Source organism: Girardinichthys multiradiatus, chromosome 15 (assembly GCF_021462225.1).
Source record: "Girardinichthys multiradiatus isolate DD_20200921_A chromosome 15, DD_fGirMul_XY1, whole genome shotgun sequence".
In the NCBI taxonomy this organism is placed as follows: domain Eukaryota; kingdom Metazoa; phylum Chordata; class Actinopteri; order Cyprinodontiformes; family Goodeidae; genus Girardinichthys; species Girardinichthys multiradiatus.
Window position 1 is genome coordinate 22425321 of NC_061808.1, and position 20926 is coordinate 22446246.

The 20926-nt window shown below is 36.5% G+C and overlaps 1 long non-coding RNA gene across 1 annotated transcript; it reads left to right on the forward strand.

Moving 5' to 3' along the window:
- Positions 1-1739: 1739 nt before the first annotated feature.
- Positions 1740-14656, forward strand: LOC124882396. Its single transcript, XR_007041890.1, has 3 exons — positions 1740-1860; positions 14127-14512; positions 14579-14656. It is a non-coding gene; the product is annotated as an uncharacterized LOC124882396 (long non-coding RNA).
- Positions 14657-20926: the final 6270 nt, after the last annotated feature.

A 20926-nucleotide genomic window follows, 5' to 3' on the forward strand; every position in this document is an offset into this window, starting at 1 on the left:
CATGTCAGTTAAGCCTCCGTACCATGTCCAAACTTTCTCCCTGACGTGTCTGCTGTGTTCCTTGATCTTCAAGAAGCTTTGTTTGTTCACCAATGCTCTCTAACAAACTCTGAGGCCTTCATAGAACAGTTGGATTTATACTGAAATAAAATTGCTCACAGGCAGCCTCATATTCACTGGTGAAAAACTGTAAAAAAGTTTAAACAGATGTAAAGACTTTTCCAAGGCACTACATACAAAATTATAAAACAAAAAGAAAAGCTGCAAATGGGCATTGTGTTATCAGGATAAAATGTTTACCAGACTCCAGGCTGTGTGAGACACACACACACACACACACCCGCACCAGCTGCATGCAACCTCCTCTGAACAAACAAACAGCTCCGGCTGCTGAATATGTTCAAGCTTTGTTTGGACCTGACAGATGTTCAGCAGCAAAGAAGATAGCATCCACAAGACAAAGTTAAACTTTTTAACCAAATCTTCAGAGCGTTCTAACTAATTTATGTTATTCAGAACATTCTGTTTACCCTGCAGACAGATAATGACGATAGATCATAACATTTTTTGCTAGATAAGGGTAATATTAAAGTGTTCTTTATGATTACCATCTGGTGAAACACTGATAGGTTGTGGTGCTCTCACCAACTAATTTAAAGTCATCTACAGTCACTGATTTAATCACAAACACCTTCTTTTAAAAGAATCTCTTTAAAATGCATTTTTAAAGCGATTCCAATTAAAGCCAGGACTACTCAGTGTGGGTTATTTAAACAGATGATCTCACGGCACTAAAAACTGCTAAACAAAAGTGGTGAACCTTCCTAGGAGTGGCAGGCCAAACCAAAGTGCTCCAGAAGCATGTTGAGATCTCAACAAGAAAGACACAAGACAACCCAGAACAAAATTAAAAGGACTGAAGGCCTCGCTTGCCTCAGTTTAGGTCAGTGTTTATGAATTGATAAAAGAAAGAGATTGGGCAAAAACCTCTGGGGAGAGTTCCAAGGCAAAAAGAACACAAAGTCCTGTCTCACATTTGTCAAAAACATCTTAATGATCCCCAAGACCTTTTGGAAAATATTCCTTGGATTGACAAAAGTCTGCATTGCATGTGGTTTATTAACACTGCATTTCAGGAAAAGAGCACTCAGTCAAACATAGTGGTGGTAGTGTTATGTTCTGGGGCTTTTTGCTGCTTTAGGACCTCGATGAGTTACTGTAATTGATGGAACGACGATGTCTGCTCGCTAGCAGATAATCCTGAAGGAGAATGTCTGTCCCTCAGTTACTGAATTTAAACTCAAGCACACTAGTGGCTTAGTCATTGTACAGACCAACTGGGTCCAATTGAGATGTTAGGGTGTGATCCTGCCATATGGCTGCAATAAAATTGTGCAAAGAGGAGTTGACCCAAATTCCTCCACAATAATGTAACAGACTCATCATCAGTAATCACAAACACTTTCCCCCAAGGATGGCACAATTAGTTAGGCTTACTTTTCACATAAGCCCTGGTTGATTTGGACAGTTTTTCACTTAAGAAATAAAATCATTTGAAAACTGCTTTTTGACATATTCAGGTTAACTTTGTCAGATAATTTTTTTTTTTTTTCAATACCTGAAACATTAGACAGATTACCATCTGGTCAAATATGTACACTGATTTTAAGCCGAGATGTCTTCAAAAACTAATTTGAAATTATCTACTGTCAGGCCACGGAGCTGAGCACAGGTTTGTTGTGTTGTGTAGAGTGCAGTTCTCATTCTCTCCACAGGGTGTGACAGGTAGAAGCAGCTACACAACTGTTCCTCATCAGAAGCAATCAAGGAGCCTAAAATGCTGTTGGGACCTTGAAGGAGGTGTCGAGACGGTCTGAAGGTCTTATGGCTAGGTTGGTTGAACCCGGAAAAGGATTGGTTGGAGGCAGGATCTTGGCGCGAAACTTCGATCTGAAAACGTTGGTCTACTAAGAACCCCACAGTGGTAGAAATTATTTACTTTTGGAAGTGGCAGTAAAAGGCATAAACTGGTATGTGAATGGTTCAGAATGGATACACAGGAGGATAATATGGACTTTGATGAATGGACGCCAGTAAGTAGAGGGAGAGGACGCGGAAGAGGTAAAGCAGAAGAAGGGAAAATGTTAGACAGCCAAAGGAATAAAAGAGAGTTGGAAGAAAACAGTTCTGAAGAAGAGAGAGTAGTTAGGAGGAAAATCGGAAGGGAAGAATGTAAAATAATATTAAAGATAAAAAATGAAGAAGAAAAAGAGAACCTGAGTCCTATTTCACTATCTAGAGAAATTAAAAAAAGATAGGAGATGTTGAAATGGTGAAGGTCTTGAGAGATGGAAATATACTGGTGGTGTGTAAAACTGAAGAACAAAGAAGAAAGGCTTTACAAGTGGAAAACATTTGCAAGAAAACAGTGACAGAGAGGAAGATTATAGGAGAAGATAAAATCATTCGGGGGGTAATTTATGGCATTCCTATGGAGGAAGATATAGACAAGTTAAAAAAAAGCATTGTTGGTGCAAAGGTAAAAAATCTCAAAAGACTGACAAAAAATGTAAATGGTGAAAGAGTAGGAAGCCTGTCAATTTTAATAGATTTTGAAGAAAAGGTGTTGCCACAAAATGTTAAAATAGGATATCTGAGTTTTTCTGTGAGGCCTTTCATTCCTCCACCACTAAGATGTTTTAAATGTCAGAGATATGGTCACATAGCAGCTGTCTGTAAAGGAAAACAAAGATGTCCAAAGTGTGGAGAAGATCACAGAATTGAAGATTGTGGGGAAGAAGTGCAGGAAAAATGTTGCAATTGTGGAGGGCAACATAGAGTTACATTCGGGGGATGTGAGGTAAGGAAGAAAGCAAAAGAAATCCAACAAATTAAAATGACTAAAAACATAAGCTATGCCGAAGCAGTCAAAAATGTACAGAAAGAAAGATCAAGGGATGAAGGTCAAATTAGGATTCAAGATTATCAACAAAGAAAAGTAGAATCAGAGGAAAATGTTACAATGTCTGTGGAAAAACTGATATTATTCATAGCTTATGTCATTAACTGCACTGAACAGGCTAAACACAAAACAGAAAAGATTAAAATAATAGTCAGAGGAGCAGAAAAGTTCTTAGGGTTTAAAGAAGGATCTTGGGAAAACATTAATAAAAAGTTGGAAACAGATGGAAGGCAAGGAGGAACCCCAGCTGATAGAAATATATGATAATATTACAGTGGAATGCAAGAAGTTTAATCGCTAATGGACAGGAATTTAAAGGGTATATAGATGGAATTGAAGAAAAACCAGAAATTATATGTATACAGGAGACGTGGTTAAAACCAAACCTAGATTTTGTGTTTAAAGGGTACAATAGTATCAGAAGGGATAGACAAGAAGGAAGTGGAGGAGGATGTGGAATATTTATAAAAGAAGGGATACAATATCAGATATTAGGAAAAGGCAAAGAGTTAGAATATATAGTAGTTGAAATTTACAATAAAAAGGAAAAGTGTAAAATAATAAATTTTTATAATCCATGTAAAATATTATCATTTGAGTTGATGGATGAATTAATGGGATACTTAGAAGGAAAAGTAGTCTGGTGTGGAGATTTTAATGCTAACAGCACATTATGGGGAAAATGTAATGATAAAAATGGACTAGTTATTGAAGAAATAATGGAAATAAAAAATTTGGTATGTATAAATGATGGAAAAGGAACAAGAATTAATGTAAAAACAGGTACAGAATCTGTGATTGATTTAACAATAGTATCAAATTGTTTAGCTAATAACTGTGAGTGGGACATTGACAAAGATACAACAGTAGGTAGTGATCATTACCCCATTAAAATCATAACAGGAATATTAATAAATAACAGGAATACAGGATTATATAAAAGATGGAACTTTAATAAGGCTGATTGGGAAAAATTTAAATATTTAAGTCAAAAGAAATTGGAAGAAATAGATGAGTCAATTGATATAAATAGTTTAAATATAAATATCTGTAAAAAAATATTACAGGCTGCAGAAGAATCAATAAAAAAAGGAGGAAGAAAGAACGATAAAAAAATTGTGCCATGGTGGACAAAAGATTGTAGTGAAGTAATAAAATTAAGAAATAAAGCATTTAAAATGTTAAAAAGTAACCCAATTTATCAGAATTTAATTGAGTACAAAAGAAAGCAGGCAAAGGTAAGAAAGATCATTAAACATGCAAAAAGAGAATATTGGAGAAACTTTTGTAATACCGTAGGGAGAGAAACAAAAATTGATCAAATTTGGAAAACGATTAAAAGAATGAAGGGTATTAGAAAAGAATATGGATATCCTATATTAAAAATAGATAATATAACTATAACGGAAGATAAAGAAAAAGCAGAAATATTAGCTAAAACATTTAGTAAAATTCATAGTTCAAATAATATTAGTGAAGAGGGAAAGAAAGGTAGGGAAATCACAAAGATGAAATATAAAGAATTAATGCAAAATAATGTAGATACAAATAAATTAATAAATGAACCATTTACACAAGGAGAATTGAACTTTGTAACCAGGAAAACAAAAAATACATCACCTGGAAAAGATCAAATTTACTATACGATGATAGAACATCTTAATGACAAAGCAAAAGACAAAATATTAGAATTATACAATAAAGTCTGGGAGGAGGGAGAGCTGCCACAGAGCTGGAAGGAAGCAATAATTATTCCAATAGCTAAACCAGGAAAAGATAACACAAAACCAGAAAATTATAGACCAATCGCATTAACATCAAATATTTGTAAAATAATGGAAAAAATGATTAATAATAGATTAACATATTATTTAAATATTAATGGATATATATCTAGAAATCAAAATGGGTTTAGAAAAGGGAGAAGCACAAATGACTCTGCATTATGTTTAGAATATGAAATTAGGAGAGCACAAATAAACAAAGAAAATGTAGTAGCTGTATTTTTTGATATAGAAAAAGCATATGACATGATGTGGGTTGAAGGATTATTAATTAAATTAAATAAAATGGGTATTACTGGAAAAATGTTTAACTGGATTAAAGATTTTTTATCAAATAGAACAATACAAGTAAGAATTGGTCAAGAATTGTCAGATAAATATATAATAGATAATGGTACTCCTCAAGGAAGTATTATAAGTCCGTTATTGTTTTCTATAATGATAAATGATGTATTTAAAAATATTGGTAAGGACGTCGGTTGCTCACTATTTGCAGATGATGGAGCTATATGGAAAAGGGGTCGTAATATCAAATTTATTGAAAAGAAAATACAGGATGAGATTATTAGAATAGAACAATGGGCAAATCAATGGGGATTTAAATTCTCAGTGGAAAAAACAAAACTAATGGTGTTTACACAGAAAAGGAAAAGAGAAAATATAAAACTAAAATTATACAATCAAGTTTTAGAACAAGTAAAAAATATAAAATTTTTAGGTATTTGGTTTGATGAAAAAATTATATGGAAAGTACATATAGAAAAAATCATAGATAAATGCAAAAGAATATTAAACATTATGAGATGTATGGCTGGTATTGATTGGGGAGCAGATCGAACATCATTAAAAAGAATTTATACAGGATTAATTAGATCAAATATTGATTATGGAAGTATAATTTATGGATCAGCAGCAAACACTCATCTTATAAAATTAGACAATATACAACATCAAGCTTTAAGAATTTGTACATGTTGGATGGGTGTGAGGACTTGTTATCACTCATGTAAAAACCTTGGGTTGCAAGGCACCTGCACTATGCCTTCCTCCCTGTGTGTGTGAGATCATTGTTATCTCTGTGTGAACCAGCCTCCTTTCCGTCTCACACACACACACCCTGTCTGAACTGTCTGTTGAACTGTGTATATAAATAAAGAGATAGGGTGTCAAAACTTTGTAGTTTCACTGCAAAGTGGGCTACCCTTGTCACAAGTAACTCTGACTGTATCGTTCTTACCTCTGAGTTGACTAAATAATACCTAACATTTATTGGTCCTTCGAAGCCGGATTAATTCAATAACCTTATTTCTCTTTGCTTTAACAGTGACTCTGGGATCCGTGGGGGAAGCCTGACGTCGAGCGAAGCACCGCTGCACAGCCTCCTTTAGCCGGAGTGGCTGAAAGTCCCGGTGTGTGTGAATTCACACCTGGCCAGTGGGTTATTGCCTTCCTCTGCGCGGGGTGACTCTCACAGGGTCCAGAGAGTCACCAAGAAGTCAACTCCGAGGTGAGACAGTTTTAAAATACAGTTCATAGGAAAAGTACTTAACAGTCGTTGGTAGTGCGTCGCCGGTAAGGACGCTGCATTGGGATGGTTTTATTCCACCGTGAAAGGAATAGTGACAAATTTGGTACAATCCCGCCGTGAAGGGGATTAAAGAAAACGACTGAGGATTATTCTCCTGAGAGGGAATAGAGTAAGCGCTATATAAATAAAAGAAGAAAAGTACTTAAAAGTCGTTGGTAGTGCGTCGCCGGTAAGGACGCTGCATTGGGATGGTTTTATTCCACCGTGAAAGGAATAGTGACAAATTAAGGTATGGCCCTGCCAAGAAGGGGGCCAAATAAAACGACTAAGGGTTATTCCCCTGCGAGGGAATAGAATAAGCGCTATAAAAGTAAAAAGAACGGAGTAAATTGAGCTCATAAAATAACACCAAGTTAACTTAGAAAAATTACAAGGTACCTGAAACTAACTGTGTGACTGTGTTGTGTGTGTATGGAGGACTAAGCATTTTAATAGAATCATAGCAGGATTCTGCTAGTCCTGTGTTTTCTTTTGCCCAGATTAAAACTACGTACTGGTGACTTTGGAGATTCAGGTCGGATTTCATTCCAGAAAATTAACACCGCTGTGAATTAGTCGCAGTAGAAGGACGTGTTAATGTCCTCTCCATAAGTCTCATGCCAGTGACCTTTTATCTGGGACATTCATACTATAATTAAACTAACATAAAACATAATGGGGAAGAAACAAAGTAAACTAATTGACTTAGAAGGGGAGGTAAAGTTTATGGAGAACTATGTAAAAGGAGCAGGTATGATCTGTCATAGATGGAATAAAAAATAAAAAACATGGGTTTTTGGGCAAATTAGATACAAAGGATGTCTTAAAATTACAAGGGGATCTAAAATTAGCAATAATGAAAACTAAAAAGAGAAAAATAACAAAGAACAATGGGGGAAGAACAGAGAAAAAGCTCTGATTTAACAGAAATATGTGCACGATGGCATAAAAATACGGATTTTCAGGTAACTTAATTATCACTGAAATCCTAAAACTACACGGGGATCTTAAACTGGAGATTATGCATTCAAAAGATTCAAGAGACAATAAAAAACCTTGCCAGGTTATAATTTCAAAGGGGACTTTTCAGTCCCTGAGTGCTCACAGTTGATAAACAGATTAAAACAAAAAGATGAATTTAAAAAAACAACAATAAGGGCAGCTTTTAACTGACATAGCCATAATACTGAGGCCTTAAGAAAAGCACAGAAAAAAAACTTTCAGCTTAACTGAAAACAAATAAAGGGGGGGGCGGACTGCCACCCATCCCAGTTTAGAATACCAAGGTAGCCCCAAATTATAAAGACTAAGAGATGGTTTTAGAGGACGTGGTAAAATAAGTTAAAAGAGGAGGTGACGATGTGGACAACATGGAAACTGTCCAACTGGACAACCCAGTGAACAATGACTAGAGTTGTTAAAGAAGTAATCTGAGAGTAAAAGATTTTGTAGGCAAGCATTAGTGAGAAACAGGTGCTTTAAAAATCATTCTATGGTGTTATACTACTAACAATATCATGATAAAATGCAAAAGATTCATTTTACAGGGAAATAATTCCATATTTGGCTCAGATTGTTTGCATTCTTGATTTTTCCTCTTTGAGAGAAGTTCAATTTCAGCTCTGTGAAACGACCTTGATAAAGAGATGCAGCTGCCTGAAAACAAAGATAAAACTTCTGCAAACAGCAGAAGCCTGTCTCTGCTGAAAGGTCTGAAAAAATTGTAACTCTACCCTGCATGTGTCAAACTCAAGGTCCGCGGGCCAAAACCGGACCCCAAAAGTTTAGTGATTCTCTAGAAGTAGAGCCTTTTAATATGGTGATTGTGTGCTTGAATGTTATTTTGTCAATCAATAAGCAGTTTTGTCTACATTCTGCCACAATCTGCCTTTTGAAAATGTTTTGAATCTTGCTCTTTATGTATAAAAAAAAAAAAAAGAAAAGAAAAATTGGCTAAAGTCTGCAGACACAAAATGAACCTGGATTGAAGCTCTAACTATGTTTATTTAATCTGAGATCTTCTCCAAATGCAACAGTATATGTCAGTCTACATGAGATACTAACAACTTCACCTACTGGTATAATATAAAGATCTGATTGAATATGTGAAACAAACAATGATAGTTTTTCAACAGGTGATGCTCATCCAGAAGGAAGACAGTGTTCCTAGGAAATGCAGCTCATTCATTAACAATCAATTTTTCTCCTATAGGTGGAAGTTTTGCTGACTAATCATAGGCTGGATCTATGAAACATTATGTGCACAGAACAAATGACCAAGGTTCTGACTGACTTATGAACCTCACTGACCTGACAATGATAACATGACACCCAACAGACAACACCTTTAAGGTGGACCCACTAAGACCACCTTATTGATTCTTGGTGAATAAAAAAAAAGAATTGAAGCGTTCAAAACAGACCTAGTGGAAACAAAAGGGGTTATGAGGAAACAATGTGCATTTTAAGAATAATAGAAGTCAAATTATGTTCAAATCTTTGCAAATAAAAATTACTCTGACAGAAAAATAAGTAAGTAGTGTGTGAATGTGTGTGAATGGGAATGACTGATTTCATTGTAATGCATCTTTGAGGGACCTTAAAAGCGCTAATAAAGGTCTGATGTTCTGATTATCTTTGCCAAACTTATATCTTAATAAGGTTTCCAGAATCTTTTTCGAAAAATCATATAAAGATGGCAAAGGTTCTACCTGTATTGAAAATACTGATAACCATAAGAAAGTTCATAGACCCGTCTTCAATTTTTCATAATTCTTTTACAAACAGGTTATTTAAACTTTCATGTGGCCAAATGTCTGTGTTTGACTTTCTGTTTTTGTGAAATAAATGTCTGTTTCATGTTATGTAAAAATTAGAGTCCTCAACATTACCATAATAATATTAGGTCAGTTCTCTATGGTAAAACAAAAAGATTTTAACAGATGTTTAGACTTTTTCCAGTCAGGTTCAAAATGATTGAATTAGACTCAAACTTAACATAAGATGAAATTAACCTTAACAGAATTACTGAACTGGACTGAAATAGATAAAACTTTAGTTAATTGAAACAAACTTTAGTTACTTGAATTAAATACAAAGCTGACTGAAAGTGTATGTTGTATCTATAAAACTGGGTAAAGCAAACTAAGATTATAAGATATAATATGCCCTTCATTTTTTGTGTTCATCAGTGAGTGAGTTTTTATTTTTTATTTTTAATAAGAACTAAACCAAGCATTATTTATAATAATAGCAACTACCAAAAATAGTGATCTCATTTTTAAATGTAATAAGGACTTACTTTATAAAATATGATAAAAAAGAATAATAAGAATTTGGAAAAACAGAGGCTTTAAACCTCTGCAGGAACAGCACTGACACTGTCAAAAGTGGATCCTAATACAGGAATCTGGAAGCTCATTCTGGCGTGGATAGTCAAAGTCCATCCAAGGATACATTTAGATGAGGCAGAGGGACAAATACAGGGCTTAGCTGAGAGCAAAGAGAGCAACATGCATCCTGCCCTAGCTGCTGTCCCACCTGAACTGTGGTCCCAATCATCAACTGATGTAGGGCTTATAAAGGGGTTCCCGCCATACAAGGTTAAACTAATATCTGAAAAAAGGCCATTAGTCCGCCAATACCCCTTAAAGCCAGAAGCTGAAGAAGATACTAAGCCAGTAATACAAGATATGTTGAAGTCAGGAATATTAAGAGAAGCACCTGACGCTACATGCAAGGCATATCACACTGACATCGCTATTATTATCACAGCCAAACATAACTCTAAAAAGATGTGCCCTTTAAATCCAAGTACTCTAATACCTACTGCAGAAGATGGAAAACCACATTCTTATAAAGCAAAAGTTGAAGAAGACACCAAACCCAGACAAGACATTTCTCAAACCCTTATACCAGATTCATGTGTTGTGTTTGTAGATGGCTCATCATCTAAAGATGAATATGGAAAGAATAGAGTTGGTTATGCAGTAACAACCATCGATAGGATAATAGAAGCTAAATCTCTACCCAATACATGCTCAGCCCAAACAGCAGAATTATATGCTGTAGTAAGAGCATGTGAATTACATGAGGGACAAATACTTACTATATACACAGACAGCCAATACGTTTTCGGATCAGTACATCACCATGCTAAGATTTGGCAAAATAGAGGTTTTAAAACATCATCAGGGACAGAACTAACTCATTTCAACCTATTAAAGAGAAAATGTCAGATCTGCTATTTATAGACACAGACGTGCTGAAAGACGCCCAACAGTCAGCACCCAAGACAGAAATAAAGGCCTGGCTAAAGAGAGGAGCACAGAAAAAAGATGACATCTATCAGATAGAAGATAAACCAATCCTCCCAAAAAAGTTATACAACACAGCGGCTACAGTGACACATTGGGAAGACCCACGTGTCAAGGGGGGAATATGTCACATCTGGTAAAGCATTAATGCTACACTATAAATATTTCTGACTATGCAAATCATTTTTGCAGATCATGCATAATTTGTTGCAAACACGGGGGAAGAAATATTGCCTAATTGTAATAGATGAACCTAGTGACACATTTCTTCCCCACATATGGTATCCCACAGATTATAAGGTCAGATAACGGAACTCATTTTGTAAATAAATTAATATAACTAAGTTCTAGAGCATTAGGGTTTCAGTTAAAGATTAAGGAAAACAATGGAAGAAACAGGGAGGCCATGGCCCGGATGCCTATCCCTGGTTAAATTATGGATGAGAATAACTCCAAATCAAACTGGTCTTACTCCATTTGCCACTTACTGTACATCATTGTATAACTCCACCCACTATATTCTGAGTCTGAGATCACGTGACACCAAGTTGCTGATGTGAATTTGTATTCTCAAAGAAATAGTACATGGCAGACCGTTTTCTCTGCCCTCTGACATGAATGAAATAGAGAAAGCACAACAGGAACCTTCATTAGCTGAGTGGATGAATAAAATGTTGCAGACAAAAGAAGAACAAATGTCCAGTGGTCTGCCGATAATCTCTGCTCCTATCCCACAGAATGAGGCCTGGAGACCTGGTCTTGATTAAGACACTCCACCGGAAGGATTGGAGCACTCCTTGGTGGAAAGGGCCGTTTCAAATACTCCTGACAACGCCCACAGCTCTGAAAATAGCAGAGAGGCCTTCCTGGATCCATAAAAGCCACTGTAAGCCAGTTTTGCCGTTACAGGAGCCAGATCAACCGACGGGGTAGCAGAGGAAGTCCGGGTTCAAAGATGGCCCAGCGTCTCAAACCGGTGAAGAAAACAGCTGATCTGCGCCCAATTATAAAATGGCTCTCTGTAACATGTGGACAGGACTGATAAGCCTGAGCTTAATTCTGGTAGCAGGACTCTTTCTCTATCTAAAGCAGGATCCACAGGAGGTGATACCGAACCAGAAGAGATGGACATCAGACGGGACCCATCTCAGACCACTGACGGAAGAACATGACGCACATCCATTCCTACAGAATTTCTGGTATTGTTCATGGTGGCATATGCAACACTGAACCAGGTAGAAATGCACGAAAATGAAGGGGACGATTATGATGACATGTTGTAAATAAATCACATCAAAAGCCTGAGTGTACTCATACATTGTATTTCATAAAATGACCTTACAGCAGAAAATCGAAAGAAGTTGTTGCTTAAGTGAAATGAGAAAAAGTACATTGATGACATAAACAGGGCAGATTTTTAAATTCCTTTATTATGTTTCACTGTTTTCTTTAAGTATTATTCTTTTATTTTTATGATTTCAAGTATTATTCTTTTATTTTTATGATTTCAAGTATTATTCTTTTATTTTTATGATTTCAAGTATTATTCTTTTATTTTTATGATTTCAAGTATCATTCTTTTATTTTTATGATTTCAAGTATCATTATTTTATTTTTATGATTTCAAGTATCATTATTTTATTTTTATGATTTCAAGTATTAATCAACATTTAACTTTTAATGGTCGCCGAGGGCGGCGGGGCCGTATGAGTATTTCCCACAAAATATAATCTGTTTACCGTCCGTGGGTTTTCGCTCATACAAAGTATTTTTCTTACTCGTTTTTATATTAAATGTTTTTACTTGTGATAAAAGGAGGGACTGTTGGATGGGTGTGAGGACTTGTTATCACTCATGTAAAAACCTTGGGTTGCAAGGCACCTGCACTATGCCTTCCTCCCTGTGTGTGTGAGATCATTGTTATCTCTGTGTGAACCAGCCTCCTTTCCGTCTCACACACATACACCCTGTCTGAACTGTCTGTTGAACTGTGTATATAAATAAAGAGATAGGGTGTCAAAACTTTGTAGTTTCACTGCAAAGTGGGCTACCCTTGTCACAAGTAACTCTGACTGTATCGTTCTTACCTCTGAGTTGACTAAATAATACCTAACAGTACAGGAGCAATCAGAACCAGTCCAATAGCAGCACTTCAGGTAGAGATGGGAGAGATGCCATTAGATTTAAGAAGGAAACAGTTAGCAATAAATTACTGGATAAACTTACAAAGCAATAATCTGGATCATCCCACACGTGATATTTTAAAACCATGCTGGGAAAAAGAAAAAAAACAAGTTAAGAGTTTTGGTTGGATTATCAATAATATAGCAGAAAAATTTCAAATATATGAAAAAGAAATAAGTTTAATGTTGCCTTTGCCAGTAGTGCCACCGTGGCTGTTACCAGAAGCAGTGGTGGATATGGCATTGATGGAAAAGAAAAAGGATACGAAATGTAGATTAGATTCAAGTATAATACAAGAATATATAAACAATTACTATCATTATGTCCAGATTTACACAGACGCATCAAAAACAGATGAAAAAATAGGAGTAGCATTTGTAATACCAGAATTTAAAATAAAAGTAGGAAAAAGAATTACAGATGGATTATCAGTATATTCAGGAGAATTATTAGCAATATTGTTAGCAGTGCAGTGGGTGGAGGATATAAAACCATTAAAAACAATCATTTGTTCAGACTCAAGTTCAGCATTATTAAGTTTAAAACATAATCATTCAGAGGGTAGACCAGACATTTTGTTGGAAATAAAACATACTTTATTTAGAATACAAAGAATGGGATTAATATTAGTGTTTTTATGGGTACCAGCACATGTAGGAGTTGGAGGGAATGAGAAGGCGGACAGGATAGCAAAGAAGGCAACACAAAACAACATTAGCTTTATAATAAATATTAGTAGGTCAGAGGCAATAAATATAATTAAACAGAGAATCAGGAAAGAGTGGCAAAAAAGGTGGGATGAAGAAAAGAAAGGAAGATGGTTTTACAGAATCAACAAGATAGTAGGAGAAGTAAGAACAGGAAGAAGGAGTAGAAAAGAGGAAAGATTAATTACAAGATTAAGACTAGGACATACAGGACTTAATTCTACATTGTTCAAGATAAAGAAACATAATACAGGAAAATGTGATTATTGTGGAGAGGAGGAAACAATAGAACATGTAATATTGAAGTGTCAGAAATATGAACAAGAAAGAACAATTTTAAGGAGAGAATTTGTAGGTATTAAAGGAAATTTTATATTGAGAGATACTTTGCAAAGAAGCTTAGGTAGCAAACATATTCAAATTATAATTAGATTTTTCAAAAGCACTAAATTAATAAATAGAATTTGATTGTTGTAATAGTAAATAAGATTTAAAACCATGAAGAACCACACTCCATACCAGTTGGTGGCGGTAATGCACATCTTCAAGTTATTTGCCAACTGCCAAAAAACAACACAGAAGAAGAAGAAGAAGAAGAAGAAGGAGGTGTCAGATTGTTTGCTCACCCAGAGTAGTAATCAGACCAACAAACTCTGCTCTGTACCTGCCTGTGCTCTAAATTGTCTGGTCTAACTTGACTGTGTTTTCCTGTTTCAAGGTTGGCGTCACGAGAAGTCCAGTCTTGGATTAGCTGTCATGGTTCTGCCTCCTGCATGATTGGTAACTGCTTAGATAAATTTACTTCAGCCATATGACCTCCCTGGATTTCCCGGATCTTCTAGTAGCGTTGCTGTTCGCTTCCACGGCCTGCCTGTCCAACCTCCAACACCATTCACTATCTGGAGAAGCCCGTTCACACAGCACAACGACCTGTCAACCTCAGTCTCCGTTGCTTGCTCATCTCCTCCCAGAACTCTCTTCTCCAACTCCAAGTAAGTTCAATTCTCTCAGCAACAATCTATTATCCTCTCCATTACTTACCGTCATCTCCTTCCCAGTGTGCTGACCCGCTGAGACCAGACACTTGCTGGATCCTGAGTCGGCCTGTACTTTCATTAAACTTGTTCAAACTTTTATTCCTATCTCCGTGATTGTGTGCTTGCACTAGAGTCCCCTGGTTCTGATAGAATACGATACTGACTTGAATCTGAAACGCATTCTTTATTGAGCATCTATGTTAAAGCTGCCAAGTTGCATTTTAAAAGGGATTTAGGTTAACTCATAGCTTTTCAATACAACTCCAATACATCTCCTTTAAAACTATGCTCCCATGTCAACTTGCACAAGCATGTCAACAAGTATTGTCAAGTGTTTTAAAATACTCTTAAGATGGAGGAACATGCAATTGATGGTGCAACGACTTGTCTTTCAACTACTTTTTTTTTTTTTTTTGTAGACTGAGAAATCTCAATTTACAATGCCTTGTGAACTTATTTATATCCCTTGAATTTTCTCTAAATATTGAATGTCACAACCACAAACTAATGTATAAATGAATGTTGTTGATGTTTTGTGTGTTTGACCAACATACAGCTTAAGATGGTCGTGAAGTGTAAGGAAGAACATCCAGGGCTTTCAAAAATTATTTTTTGTTTTAAAAGTCTATGTACAGCCATTTTTAGGTCTTGCCACAGATTCTGATTTGCATTTTGGGCTAGACTTTGACTGGGCTGTTTTTAAAACATGAATGTTTTGATCTAAACCAATAGTTCTAGTTGTATGTTTCGACTCCTTCTCTTGGAAGGAGAACTTCCACCCCGGTTTCAAGTATTTTGCAACTTCTAACAGGTTTTCTCGCAAGATTGCCCTCCACTTAGCTCCATCCACCTTCCCATTATCTCTGCTGCTTCCCTGTCCCTGCTGAAGAACAGTATTCTAAAAGTATGATACTACCACCACCAGGTTTCAGCATGGAGTGATGTTTTCCACCATATACAAATTTTCTAAGGAATTGTATTTAAATATTTGGAAGTTATAATATTCATCAATTGTTGATGTTTCTAAAGTTAATAGTGCTGGACAAAGAAATTCCAGAGTTTGAAGAATGAGAAACAGTAACTTAGCTAAAATATATTTTGTTCTAAATCGGTTACTTCAGTAACAGATTTTTACCTTTTTATTTAACCTTAAATCTTAACCCTTTCAACATAGATCTGAAAGGATCATGTGTGATTTCCAATTGTCAGGAAGAACAAATCTATCAACACCTGTCTCTGAGGGCAACACCAGTGAAGTCACTTTTGTCCATCCATCAATCTCCGGCGCTGCTTTATCTGCTCTTCTCACCTCTGTCCTTCCCTAATAAGTCTCCTACTTTCTTATCCTTAGCTCTCTGCCACTTGTTGAAAAGAATCACCTAAGAAGAGACTAAACGAAAAGGTGAAGAGATAATTACAAACACAACACCCTGAAAGTAGTGAGCCAGAAAAACAAAAGACACACACAGACTTACACCTAAAAATGAGGTTACTGAGGCAACCCCAGATGAGAACTAAAACTGTGTAGCTGTGCTTTGCTCAAAGCTTCTCATTTGAAACTAAATTAATGAAAAGGTTGGATTATTTGACTGTGTGGCAAAGCAGCAAGAAAACAATAAGGCCAATAATGCAACTGCTTTGTAGAGGGGTCTTTAACGCAAGACAAACAGAAAGCTCAAGGTTATTTTTAACTGCAGGTATGCACAAACCTCAAACAGTCAATCAGTTATAGGTTTTTATCATAAAGGTGGTTGTAGGCTTCAGACACAGCATTGCTTTGCTAAAACCTTGTTAAAATATAATCATCTTGGTAAATATGGAATGGTTGCCATGCAGAACAGTTTGAGTCGCCTCATCTGGAAAAAATGCACCACAGCATCCAAGTGCAGACAGTGCTGTAAGAAATTAACAGCATTACAACAGCATTGGGTAAGGTACTTTTGGGATATTCTGACAGACATTTATACTTCCTGTTGCATTTTAGCACATTTCCTTCATCCATACTTATAAACAGATTCATTTACAGAAATGTCTTTATCCAAAGCTCATGGTTGTAAGTCTCAATCCACAGCAATTCTATTTACCAGATGCATTTCTTGTACCCTGCAATACAAATTGTTGCTCAAGATGTTTGTTCAAACCTCTCTTTTTCAAATGTGTTTTTGAGAAGTTTCTGTTGTCAGTTAACAGAGAAACTGTATGAACAGATTTACAGTTTGCTTTTGTAATCTCCATGATGGCAACAAACCCAAGCAAACACTGCCTCAATGCTAACCAAACAGATGTTAAGTTTTGTAGAGCTGCTCTCAAGGTTCCTGCAGCTGGTTAATTAGTCTCTCTCAATTGCCCTTAGGTGTGAATGGGTGTGTGCATGGTTTTGTCCTGTGTGTCTCTGTGTTGTCATGCGATGGACACAAATACTGCAGTGAGCGTAATCTGCACAGCATTTTGAAAAGTGGAGCCATACTTTCGAGCGCTTTCTACGTATCAGCTATGCTTTGTTGATGGTACCAGCAGCTACTGACGTCATTACGCTCTTGTGCGTAAACCATGCATAATTCAATAATAATCAGGATGTTTGTAGTCAAATGTTATTTTTTTTATTACTTATAGTAAGTAAAGAGCCACCAGAAACAGTTTGGTTCAATTATTTAGTCTTTTGCTATTAGTTACAGTATGGTCACAATATATGGTAACAACTGTAATATCCTGTGACTGTATATTTCAATAATAATCAGGATGTTTGTGGTTGAATGTTATTTTACTATAAGTTACAGAAGCGACGGTTACAAGTTGTGATATCAGCTGTCATATTATCTGACCGTCTATATTTATTGTTACCCATTATGTCAGTGTAAGCAAACAAACGTGTCAACACAAAACAACTATAATACGTTTTAATAATAACAACAATGATACTAATGTGCATGTCCACTGGTCCTGTAGCTCTCTTATTATGTGAGACTTGAGTTTAGAATTTTCTACGCAAGTCACCTATTCAAAAACGACAGGGCTTGCTCGGATTTTTCTTTGCGTTTGTTTGCCCCATATACATTAATACGTAGACACCTCTTCGACTGGGTTGGCCCGCTGCTGAGAAGTAACTGTGTGTCCGCCATATTGCTGGAGGCAAGGCTGCGATGTGAACTAATACAAATAAAGGGACTTTAATTCATAAAGCACATCTTAACAAAGAATTACGTTAATGCCTCACCTTATTTATTAACACACATACACACACACTTATTTTTGTAGGTACGACGGACAATCGGGGCCAGGCATAAGAGAATTTTTTTTTTTTTTTTAAAGAATAAAGTCAGAATTTTTATGACAACTCTTACAAAAAAGTGCAGCTCTCCATGATTTGGTTTAGACACCTAAAGGGTTCGAACAATTCCATGCTGCACCAGTAAGAGGCCTTCTGGCTTTCAGACCTGATTCCACAAAAATGGCGGCGACGTTGGAACGCCGTTCAGCTTTCGATAGGGCGTTTACGTATTACGTGGTTTGCCCCACTCTCTTCGGCCATGTTTATGCAATTGGCGTAGAAAACTCTTCTTTGAGGCCAAGATACGGTATAAAAACGCAACGGCGCCTCCTATGGTCACAACATACGGTGGTCACAGAATATGGTGTGACACCGGTATGGAAAAAACAGCAATGGAAGCACTTGCAAAGCAAGCTGACTGGAGCTGGGTTATATAGAGCCAGTGGAAAAGGGACATTTGTAAATGGTGAGTACCAGGCAACCCAAGTACCTCCAGTGCTTCTTGAATCACGAATCGAGAACGTTACTAGAGGATATAAAAATAATCCAAAAAGGATTATGATGTTTCCAAGAAGTAAAGGCCAAGTAATTTGTTTGAACAAAGGGAGATGAGTTGTTACTGGAATGGGTGGAGAACTGAGGCTAAATTAATTCACAAATCCAAAATCAATATAGAAGGACACATATCCTACCTACCAGTTCATATTCAGCTCATAATCCCCAGGGATTGCCAGGCTAAATTTAAACCCAGCCTTCCCACACAATGATTGTAGCGCTAAAACACAGACACCCAACCACGCTGTGATATCAGACTCCTTGTGCCGCCACATCCTACAGGCCGTCGTGTTGCCACATTACATTTGGTGGTGTGAGTTAATGAGCGAGTCACAGGCCATAACGGTGCCATACTCTGACCTACATCTCTACTTTATGGGAAATCATGTGATGACTCACAGACCAAAGAATGAGATTAAACACAACAGCAGGGAAGATCTGATTAGGACATGGTTAATGTAGCCTGCATTAAACTTCGTGATGTTGAAGCTGCATGTATGGAAGCCTACAATACTCAACATGAAGCCACAAGTAAGGGCGAACAAGAATTAATTTGTGCTCATAGTCGTTACCCTTAAAATCACAAGAGGCACTTGAGTCTCTAAAGTAATTTGAAGAAACCTTGCATAAAATTCATGTAATTCAGTTACAGCTGACCTGGTGACTATCTAATGTAATCTAGAGGAGATATGGGAGAATAATTGATTTTGTTCTGACCTTATTGTTTGTCTATATAAACACCAGGGTTTTTATCTGGTTTTATATGCTGTGCTGCAGGAATCAAGGGGATGAAGAGGTTAGAGTAACACTACAGTCCAAGCAAAGACAGTAGAAGAGCCAGCAAAGTCTGTGGCCGAGCTTTAAGCAGTTATTGGCTCTCCACTGCGGCCCACAGTGACAGAATCAATAACTGTAACATCAGAATTTATTCCCATATACAAGTACCAATTGAACATTATGACTGTAATGAAATAATTAGACTTTGAGCCCATAAATACTGCATGGAGAAGTCCAAGAGAATTGACAATTAAAAATATAGATTAAAAACATAACAGAAAAAAAAACACAATAATGCAAATCTGCATTTTCACTTAGAAAAGCAAGCCTAAAACTATTTAAATACTAATATTGTCTTTAACTGAAGTGACTGCAGTACATAAGAAACAATACAGCTTTTTCTGCTGAACGGTTTCCTGATGACTGGTGGATGGAAATTATTTTTTGGGAATCTGCTCAAACATGGCAGGATACTTCTCTCCTTCCTACCTGATGGCAGAGGAGTGAATAGTGCTGAGTTAAGAATGGCAGAGGTCGCAGATGATCTTGCACAGCCCTGTTTTTAGAGGTCCTGGATGTGTGGCAGATCACACATGGTGATATGTTGTACCGATCATATCACCCTACGTAGAGCTTTGTGGTCTGGAACATTACAGCCTGTAAGAATAGTCTCACTGGTGCACTGTTAGAAGCCTACAAGTATTCTGGAGTCTATACTGAATATCGTCAGAATCTGCAGAAAAAAGGAGCCTCCACTTGGCAGATTTTTAAATCACTTTTATGTGACGTGACCAGTCTGGATGCTCACTATAAACCTGAAACAACACATACCCTCCACCCTCACTCCCTCCTATAACATGTTCTCCTCTGCATTCCTCTATAAGCCGCAAAGAGTCAATTTGAGCTGCAGGTTGTCCAGCAAGAACAACTAATCACCATCTGATTTGTAGCTCAGATGTAGTCTAAATTAATGATGGTTTTCAGCTTATGTTTGGTTTTACAATAGAAGGTGAACAGGGTGTTCTGTAAATGCTTAATGCATCTCCATCTGAAAAGGTCTGACCTTACAATTATGTTTTCATTATGACCATGATTCCACAGATTTGCTCTTTAATTCAGCTGTAACTGGGGGATTGTTACTTTGCATTAATATTTAATGGCATATTCTGGGCATGGAATTGTGGGTGTGGGTGGAGGAGGTCACAGATTAGCATTCTCATCATAGTAGCAGGTTTAAGGCAACTATGTCAAATTTAGGTCCTATTTGAGCCAGTAGATGTTATATTAAATTATTGTAAGCCATTGTGCAAACATTAACCTGTCGTAGTTTTTGCGCTAAAAACTGCACAAATATTTCATTGCAGAAAGGCTTGAATTATTAAAATGTGATCAACAATGTTTTTCTTACTTTATTTATTTATTTTTATTCAATGTTTGCACAACGGTTTACAATAATTAAATATAAAATCTACTGTCTCAAACCAACAACTAACTGAAAAAATGACTAGGGGGAGGAAAAAAACAGAGTTTTTAATGGGAAGAGGCCTCCAATAAAAGCAAGCTCAGGAGGTCATCTGTTTTGATAGGTTGGGAGAACCAACATTTGTGTTTGGTGGACTTTTTCTTTGTTGTAACAATGCTTTATGGAAAAAAATAAAATCTTATACCTTGATTGCCTCTGTATTTTCCCTCATGTGGTGACACATTTGTAAGAAAAATGCATTTGTGGGTTGAATATGTGGCTTGTGCATATGAAAACCAGCCAAATC